The 8,907-nt window shown below is 43.2% G+C and overlaps 1 long non-coding RNA gene across 2 annotated transcripts in view; it reads right to left on the reverse strand.

Moving 5' to 3' along the window:
- Positions 1 to 3,071, reverse strand: part of LOC127030326 (uncharacterized) — a 55,087-nt gene extending 52,016 nt beyond the window's left edge. Inside the window, exon 1 of one of the 2 annotated variants that reach the window (XR_007768351.1) lies at positions 2,400 to 3,071. This is a non-coding gene — a long non-coding RNA (uncharacterized LOC127030326). The remainder of the gene's footprint in view (positions 1 to 2,399) is intronic. The other variant, XR_007768350.1, reaches the window with a different exon arrangement.
- Positions 3,072 to 8,907: the final 5,836 nt, after the last annotated feature.

An 8,907-nucleotide genomic window follows, 5' to 3' on the forward strand; every position in this document is an offset into this window, starting at 1 on the left:
CACTGCTCCTTGTTCTGTCATCTGCCACTACTGAGAACAGCATAGCTCTATTCTCTTTGGAACCCCCCTGCAGGTAGTTGAAGATTGCTATCAAATCCCCTCTCACTCTTCTCTTCTTCAAACTAAATAAGCTCAGTTTCCTCAGCCTCTCCTCATAAGTCATGTGCCCGAGCCCCCTAATCATTTTTGTTGTCGTCCACTGGACTCTCTCCAATTTGTCCACATCCTTTCTGTAGTGGGGGTCCCAAAACTGGACACAGTACTCCAGATGTGGCCTCAGCACTGCCGAATAGAGGGGAATCATCACTTCCCTTGATCTGCTGGTAATGCCCAATATGCCGTTAGCCTTCTTGGCAACAAGGGCACACTGTTGACTCATATCCAGCTTCTTGTCCACTGTAACCCCTAGGTCCTTTTCTGCAGAACTGTCGCTTAGCCAGTTGGTCCCCAGCCTGTAGCAGTGCCTGGGATTCTTCTGTCCTAAGTGCAGGACTTTGTACTTGTCCTTGTTGAACCTCATCAGATTTCTTTTGGCTGAATCCTCCAATTTGTCTAGGTCACTCTAGACCCTATCCCTATCCTCCAGCATATCTACCTCTCCCCCCAGTTTAGCGTCATCTGTGAACTTGCTGAGGGTGCAGTCCATGCCATCCTCCAGATCATTAATGAGGATGTTGAACAAAACCAGCCCCAGGACCAGCCCCTGGGGCTCTCCGCTTGCTACCGGCTGCCAACTAGACATCTCAGCTCATTTCTCCATCTGGCTGTCCATGAAGGTTAAGTGTGCCAACATGCTTTCTAATCTAGCCACCATCTCAGGCAGAGGATTGTTAACCTGTCTAGTTTTGTGCTTGCCAACAGTTTCCACAATCACCAGGAGAATTTTATTTACCAAGTCCTGGATTGCTCTCTCATCATTTGTGCCTGAGCAGAAAGGAAGCAAACAACTTCTCAGTGAAGCACAGAGCTATGGTGGGAAGTTCTGGCTGTCATTTCAGTTTAGACTTGGCTTTCTTTTCCCTCTTAATTTTGGAGTTCTTGGACAACAATGTTTTTATATGGCAATTTACCTTAGCGGATTACAGAGGAGACCAATATCATTATTTCCATTTTTAAATATGGAGAAACTAAGGCACAGAGTGGCTGAATGACTTGCTCACGGTCACTCAGCAGCAGAGCCATGAAACAGAACTCAGTTCTTCTGATTCCCAGTCCAGTGCTCTGTGTGCTAGGCCACAGTGGTGGCTGCCTTGGATGGGAAGATCCCTCCAGAGTCGATAGCAAAGTTCGCATTGACTTTAATGGGAGCAGTCCCCAAATCAGGCCCTCAAGCCACTTGCTGTATAACTGACCCGAATTAGTTGAGCCACATTCATAATTGACCTCACCCCCTTGTCTTCAAGGGAGTTAAATTAGGGGTGAGTCCTGGTTCATTGAACGTGTCAGTAAATGGCACCAATGAGCTTGGAGCTTTGGTATGGTGTATCTGCTCAGACATGCATCAGGCTCTGGCTCCCACACACATTCTTAAATGTCTCCTTTCAAGGGGATTGTAGTGTAGGAGGCCTGATACAAAGAGTAATGCACGTTTTGTTATGTAGCCATGCATAACGTGTGTATACACAAACAGTCATTTCAATGGGAACAAGCTTCCATCCCATTTAATAATAAAACACACATGTGGCTCTTGTGGTTACTCCTTCAATCCTTCACCAATTATCAGCTAAAATTTCCCCCATCTGAAAACCTGCCTGGTAAACACCCCCCCACCATTTTAATGCTGACAGCTATGAGTGACTCTTTGTTGTGAGGAAAAGGGACATCCCAACCCATATTAACTATGGACATGCTGACACTCGACTTCTTCATGTGGAGTAAACTGGTTGTAAACTTTACCGTGGACGGGAAATTGATGTTTCTGTCGTGTCAACACTAGAACTTTTAGCCATATATGAGCATCGTGTTAACTCACACAATTATAAGTTCAAATGTAAACATATCACAGGCAGAGATTTTTTTATTATTTTTTTAAAAAAGACTTTTCCATTTAAGGTAAAATGCTGGAATTTTAAAATTACAATTAAGTTATATGTCACATATGAACTTGAATGGTAGAGTTGATCAGATCTGTATACGAAAAAGAAGGCTCTGTTGTACCTTAAATCAAGTGAACAGTGCCATAAATGCTTTATCACATGAAAAGAACTGTCTCTTTTCTCCCCCCTCCCCAACTTCTCTTCTTTTTCTCTGTGACTCTTGTAATTTTTTTCATGGATCTTAAGGTCAGAGGGACCATAGATCACCAGCATAACAGGCCAGAGAATTTCATCAGTTACCCTTGCACTGAGCCCAATAACTTGTGTTTTGTTGAAAGCACACTCTAACGGGTCAGGACTCACCACCGCAGCGCCTTCTGCTGGTTGCTCGGGGAATTAGTTCAGTCCAGCTCCGGAGCACCCTCTGTGGGTGATGTCTTGCCCGTTATTTGTTCTACTCCGCTGTTGCTCCTCCGCTCAGCCATGTCCTCTTCAGGGCACTGTCCTCCGGCAGTGCCCACTACTTCTTTCTCACCCCCTTTCTGGGGGTCACAACAGTCCTTCGGCTTGCACCCGCTGCAGGGGCCAACCACAGCCTAAAGTCTAGCCCCTCACTTCAGGGGCAAGTTGCAGGCTGTATTGGCCATGCTCCTCTGCAGCCAGGTGCAGTGCAAGGGGGAAGGTGTGGGGGGGAGACCCAAGCCCACACGCTACTCTGGGTCCTGACCCAGGAACCCTCTAGTGGCAGCCTCTCTGCCCTTCTTCTCTCCCCTTGTCTGCCTATCGTCCCTGGGCCACTTCCCCTTGGCCCTTGCCCCTTCTTGGCCTTTTCTAGCGAGGGTCTGCAGCCTAGCAGATAACAAGCCAGAGCTCACCCTCCGCTCCCCTGAGCCTGCCCAGCACTGCTGTATCTCAGATGCTATCCCTGGGAGCCAGTCCTCCTCCCTTGCTCGTCAGGGAGAGACTCCCCTCTGCTCTGCTGGGCAGTTCCTTATAGCTCGGCTGCCGCAGCGGCTGCCGCTTATCTGGCTCCAAATAAGTCTCGCCTTAATTAGCTGCAGCTTTCCACAGCCTCCCTGGCTGCTTCTGCCCCACCCCGTGCTGGAGTGGGCCATCTGCACCGCTACACACACCTTCCAGAAATGCATCCACTCTTCATTTGAGGCCATCAAGTGATCCATCACTTCCCTTGGCGGTTTGTTCCGTTGATTAATCACCTGCACTATTTAAAAAAATGTGCCTCCCCCTGCCCCCAAGCATTTAGTTCCTACTCTTATTTCTCTTGATCATGGCCTGGAAACTTTATATCTTTGTCTTATTGCTGTTCACTTTGATCAACTCGTGGAGTGTCCTTAAACTGACAAACTTGAGCTTCTCAGGATTTTTTTTCTTTGCAAAATTGTTTGATGATTTTTGTTTGCCTTAAAATTGTTCATTTCGTTAAAACAAAACAACATTTTGGTTGCTGACAGCTGAGACGTGTTGGGGCTTCTGAAAATCCTACCGCTGACCCATCAATTGGAGATGAAGCCAATCACATTGTTCTGTTTTTCTTTTTTCTCTAATGTTTACCAGTGTTGTAATGGTGGTAAAGTGTTTGAATAAAGGAGGTTACAGAAATAATTCCATAAATAAAAGAGTTACAGTTACATAATAGAATTGGGCCAGGTGTTATACTTGTGCTTTCGGTCTCCTTCATGCACCTGGAGTACTGGGGCCTTAGCCTGGGATGATATCTGGCCCAGAGTATGTGCTGAATGAGTAACTTTTGGGTTGAGAGAGTGAAAGGGGTGTGTGTATATTGCAGGAAAAGTAGTTTGAATGTATTTGTATGTTTTCCATTGCATGCAGGGCTAATAAAGGCTTTTAAATTGCAGACATTTTGTAGTTTACTAGATAGAATTCATAGGTCCATGATCCCATGGAGAATCACCAACAGTCCTAGCTGTGCTGGTGGGTATCAGGCATGGTCTGATATGACAGAACAATACAATTCCATGTGTTTCAGTAATACCCCCATAGCCCACAGCTGGGAAAGATGTTTGATAGCAATTGCTTGTTGCCGTGCGGTGTGACTGACAGTGTGACAGCCTGAGTATCTAATCTATAGAAGAAATTGTTATGCTGTAAGTTGGAATGATGTTGACTGCTCTCCTACAGTAGAAATGGAATACATAGGATGACCAGACAGCAAGTGTGAAAAATCGGGATGGAGGTGAGGGGTAATAGGAGCCTACATAAGAAAAAGACCCAAAAATCGGGACTGTCCCTATAAAATCGAGACATCTGGTCACCCTAGGAACACACGAATTTGTGGCTGAGATGCTCAAAAATGGGTGTGTAAAATTTAGGCTTCTAGATCCATATTAGGGCTCTGAAGTAAGGTGGACAAAGTACTGATTATTCTGCATCACACAGAAATCAGAATGAACATATATACTTGGAAAGAACCCTGAAAAAGAGGAAGGAAGATCTTGTGATTAAGAAAATAACACCAGAATCATTCCCAGCTCTGCCACAGACTGTGACTTTGGGCAAATCAGTTAATCTCACTATGCCTCAGTTTCCCATCTGTAAAATGGGAATAATATTTTATCTCACCCTTTGTCTGCTTAGAAAGTAAATTCTTCAAGAACTGTATCTTGCCGTGTCTAGCATAATGGGGCCCTGATCCCTAGCTGGTCTCTTTAGGCACTAGGCCCATGCAGATTTCACTGTGTACATATTATATGTATACAATGTACGGATGAATCTCTGTCTGTTTTAGAATGTCATTAGTTTCCTATGGAGAGCAGCCAGTGCACACTAGGCCCCATTTTATGGCTCTTTCTAATGTTAAAAAGGGTGGGAATTTTCATATCTATTTGATTTTCTTTAATAGTGAGTCCCTCAGTCATTGAGCACAAAAGTGTCCGGAAATTGAAACTGTTTTGTTTGGTTAAAAGTGGAATTCCTCTTGGAATTTATTATCCATTCCAGACTAGTTTGAAGTGTCTGACAGGAAAAACTGAACACAAAAAGCCTCTTTGGTATTCATTTGTACAAGGTTTTAGGGTTTCCTTGGATAGTCATCAAGAAGATTGAATAATTCACTGGCTCCAGGAAACAGGAAATCAAGAAACTCTTAATGAGTCCAGTAGTGGTGGCAGCGAGCATTATAGAGCCATGTTTTTAAAGCAGTGCCCTGAGTAAGGGTCAGATCTTGCAGAGATTTATATGGGTGAGTAACTTTATTCATGATAACCCCTTTAACTTCAAGGTGAATACTCGGGTACTTTGTAAAGTTACTCATGCGTGTGACTGTTTACAGGATCGGTCCCTTTGAGTTTGGTTTTAATTGCCTTACATCTTGCACCATAAATGTCATCTGTGCAAAATCGTTGTGAAATGAGTGATGTATTGAAAACTGAGTTTAGAATTACAAGCTTTCACTGTTAAGTTTTAAGGGGTTTCCTTGTCCTGCTTGCACGTAGGCCATGTAGAGAAGTATGCTATCTGGCCCATCTGCAGTTAGTCTAGAACAAGGTGCAGTTGTGCCAGTCATCCTTAGGGAGCAGTCTGCTTTGTCTCTCTCTGGTTTTGGTTCTTGTTTGGTAGGGTTCTGGATTTAAAAAAATAAAGTTGCAATCTTCCAGAAAGATAAAACCATAAGAAACTCAAACATCTGTCTATAGGCCATGAACATAATAGAACTCTGGTCTGTTAGTGTTCTGCACCCACCTCAGCAACATTCTGATTGATTTTTTTCATGTGGAAAAGTTTTCCCGCCAAAAAATACACAAGTCAAAACCTATAAGTCAGCTTCAAAGGGCATGCTGTGATTTCCCACAGGAAATGTTGAAATCAATTTTTTTTGCCTTCAAATACATATTTTGAAACAGAATGAAATTGGTGTTTCATTTCTACTTTAAAAACAAAATACAGTGTTCATTTTGAAATATTCGTTCAAAGCACATTTTTTGCTTAAACTTGGCTCAATTTTTCGCATGAGATGTTCCAGTTTTCAGACAAGCTCTAGCACTGTGATAGACTGTAGCCCTGTGTCCACACCCTGCACATGATTGTTATAATCTTTGTACAAAATATGCCTTGTGAGCTGTTATTTTAACCCTTGGCCTTATATGTGAAGTTAAAAAGATAAGATGAAATCATGATTAAAAGTATGTTTTCCAGAGAAGTCTGGGGAGTGGCCAAACCAGTTCCTCGGAGACCAAGCTGAAGCCCCAGACAGGTTGATGGACCATTACCTGCTAAGTGGCCATTCTTTGACAGGAAAAGGGGCATGGGTGACACATTTACATCTTAGCAAAGAAACAGCATGGAGCTCCCTTCCGTACAGACTGTCTGCTGCCTTGTTCCCTGCTGGAAATGCTTCTCCAAGGTGGGACAGGACTACAAAAAGAAGGAGCAGAAACTCCAAGGCACCCCCTCCTCTCTCTCTCTGCCCATCAGTTCACTGCACCAGAAGTGACAAAGGAACCAGCACTGAACTGGAGAAGGGGTCCTGACCTAAGCAGTTCGGTCAGGAAGACTGCTGAGGGCATGTGGTGAGAAAAACTTTCTTTGAGTTTAACATAGTTTAGGCACCAGTTGTGTTTAACCTTTATTTTTCTTGTAACCATTGCTGACTTGTATGCCTCATGACTTGTACTCACTTAATCTGTTTCTCTTTGTAGTTAATAAACTTTTTCTCATTATCTAATCCAGTGTGTTTTAATTGAAGTGTCCAGGAAAATCCATTTGGGGTGGCAAGTTATGTGCATATTAGTTCTATTAAAGCAATAATGGACTTTATATGAATTTATATTGCCCAGGAGAGGGCTGGGCAGTAAAGAACATACAGTTCTGGAAGAAAATCCAGGACTGGGGGTGTGTTAGGGTTACCCTGCAGGTAAGAACAAAGGTGTGGCTAGCTGGCTGCAGCACACACACAGATGTAGCTGGAAGTGATTTACATGCTGGAGGCTGTTTGTGAGCAGTCCAGGCTGGACGCTGCAGCAGCAAAGCTATATAAAGGGCAGCCCAGGTTACAGGGCTGGGTGACACAGCTACTCATTAATCTGGATTAATTATGGGTACCCATTAACCCTGGGGACATCAGAAACACCCACTTTGCACTCACTGGCCCAGATTCTCTGCTGCATTCACTCTTTGCTGGTCACAGAAGGTGAGTGGGCAGGTTAAGTCATCCATAATGATTTCACCATGGTAGGCTGGGTCAAGAGTTGTCCACTGAAATATCAGATGCTCAGAGCTGAGTTGGTCTAATCCATCCCTCTGCTGGATTCATCGCTCATCCTTTTTCATATTTCTGCATGGTACACATATGAATAGACCTCTTTATCCACTTATATTTTATGTTTGACTTGAATAACTGCAATTACCATGTAAGGCAGCAACCCCCACCCACTTAAGACTGTTCAGTAACTATTCATATTTAATCCTTGTATATGGCATGATACGTGCTCCCAGCCTAGAAGTTACATTTCAGTGGTGCTTTTTTTGGGGGGGGGGCATGGGGAACATGGAGACTGCGATATTATTGCACTAAAAAATATAATGTAGGTGTAACACCGACTGACCCTGGTCATCGGGATTGAACCTGGGGCCTCTGGAGGTTAGTGCATGAGCCTCTATTACCTGAGCTAAAAGCCAGCTCGCTCCTAGCTATGGTGCTAGAGCAGACTCATTTTATATCTCTCGCTAAGTGGTCCCGGTGTTATTAAATAAGACAGAACACCACACCCAGAAGGTGTGTGGGTTACATAGGGATCTGTCTTGATTGGTTCCAAGGGGATGGTCAAAACTGTGAATTTGTGGAGATGCAAGATGAGGGGATGAAAGGAAGCAGGGAATTCCCATTGAGAGCCTAGCTTTGGCAGTGGGAGTGCAAAAGTCCCACGGATGTAGCTATGTTGTGTAATAAAGAAAATTAAATATACAAAACTAGCTTAACAGCACAGATCAGATTAAAACGGCAAAAAACAGGAAATTCAAAGGCCATGGCTGAGAAACCTCTTTTTAGAACTGAATGGATTATCCTATCTTCAGCCTTCACTCTGGAATTCTATTTTTGCTTCTATTTTTTCTTAAGTAGAAAGTCAGTTTATTGCACATAGTCTTAATATTGTGATGTGTATGTATTCTAACCTTCTAAATGTGATTCAGTGACTTATTCTCAATCTATTTTCTTCTCCACACTTCTCTCACTACTTTGATATAAATCAGGAGTAGCTCCTCTGAAATTGGCAAATTCTATGCTGATATAACCCTCTCTGGGAAAAGAATTGTGCTTTATACGTTTATAAACAGTGAAAGAATATGCATATCTCTACACTCACAGAGTTCACATTCCAAAAAGGTTCTCTTCCCCCAACACTCAGTAAAAAAGTTGAATTTCTGCTCTAAAACCTGCAAATATCTGGTAGATGGATGGCACAATCTGCAAATCTCAAAAGCAGAATCCAGAGAAAGTCAAATGTCTATGGCACAGCAGCTCTATTAATTGCCAGGAGATAAAAGTTCTGGGATATAGGATCCTTGGGCTAAAGATCTGGGATCTGCTTTTTGGAATGAGTAGCGTAGGATGTTCTTTAGTCAAAGACATTTGCCTGATCCCAAATTCCCATCAGTGCCATTCCCTGTGGACACTTATTTTGGTTTGATTGTTTTTTACCTGTTTAGCTTAAACTTATTCTAATTGATTTAATTAGGGTTATTTTGGTTTAAGAGAGCCTTTCACACTGACTTAACTAAATCTGTTTAAAATAGCACCTTGTTAGATCGGTGCAAATCTGCATGTAGACAGGCCCAGAGAAATGCTTTCTGTCTGAGCAGTGAAATAAGCTGACCAGAGATAGGAAATGGGAAG

This window comes from Gopherus flavomarginatus, chromosome 10 (genome assembly GCF_025201925.1).
Source record: "Gopherus flavomarginatus isolate rGopFla2 chromosome 10, rGopFla2.mat.asm, whole genome shotgun sequence".
Classification (NCBI taxonomy): domain Eukaryota; kingdom Metazoa; phylum Chordata; order Testudines; family Testudinidae; genus Gopherus; species Gopherus flavomarginatus.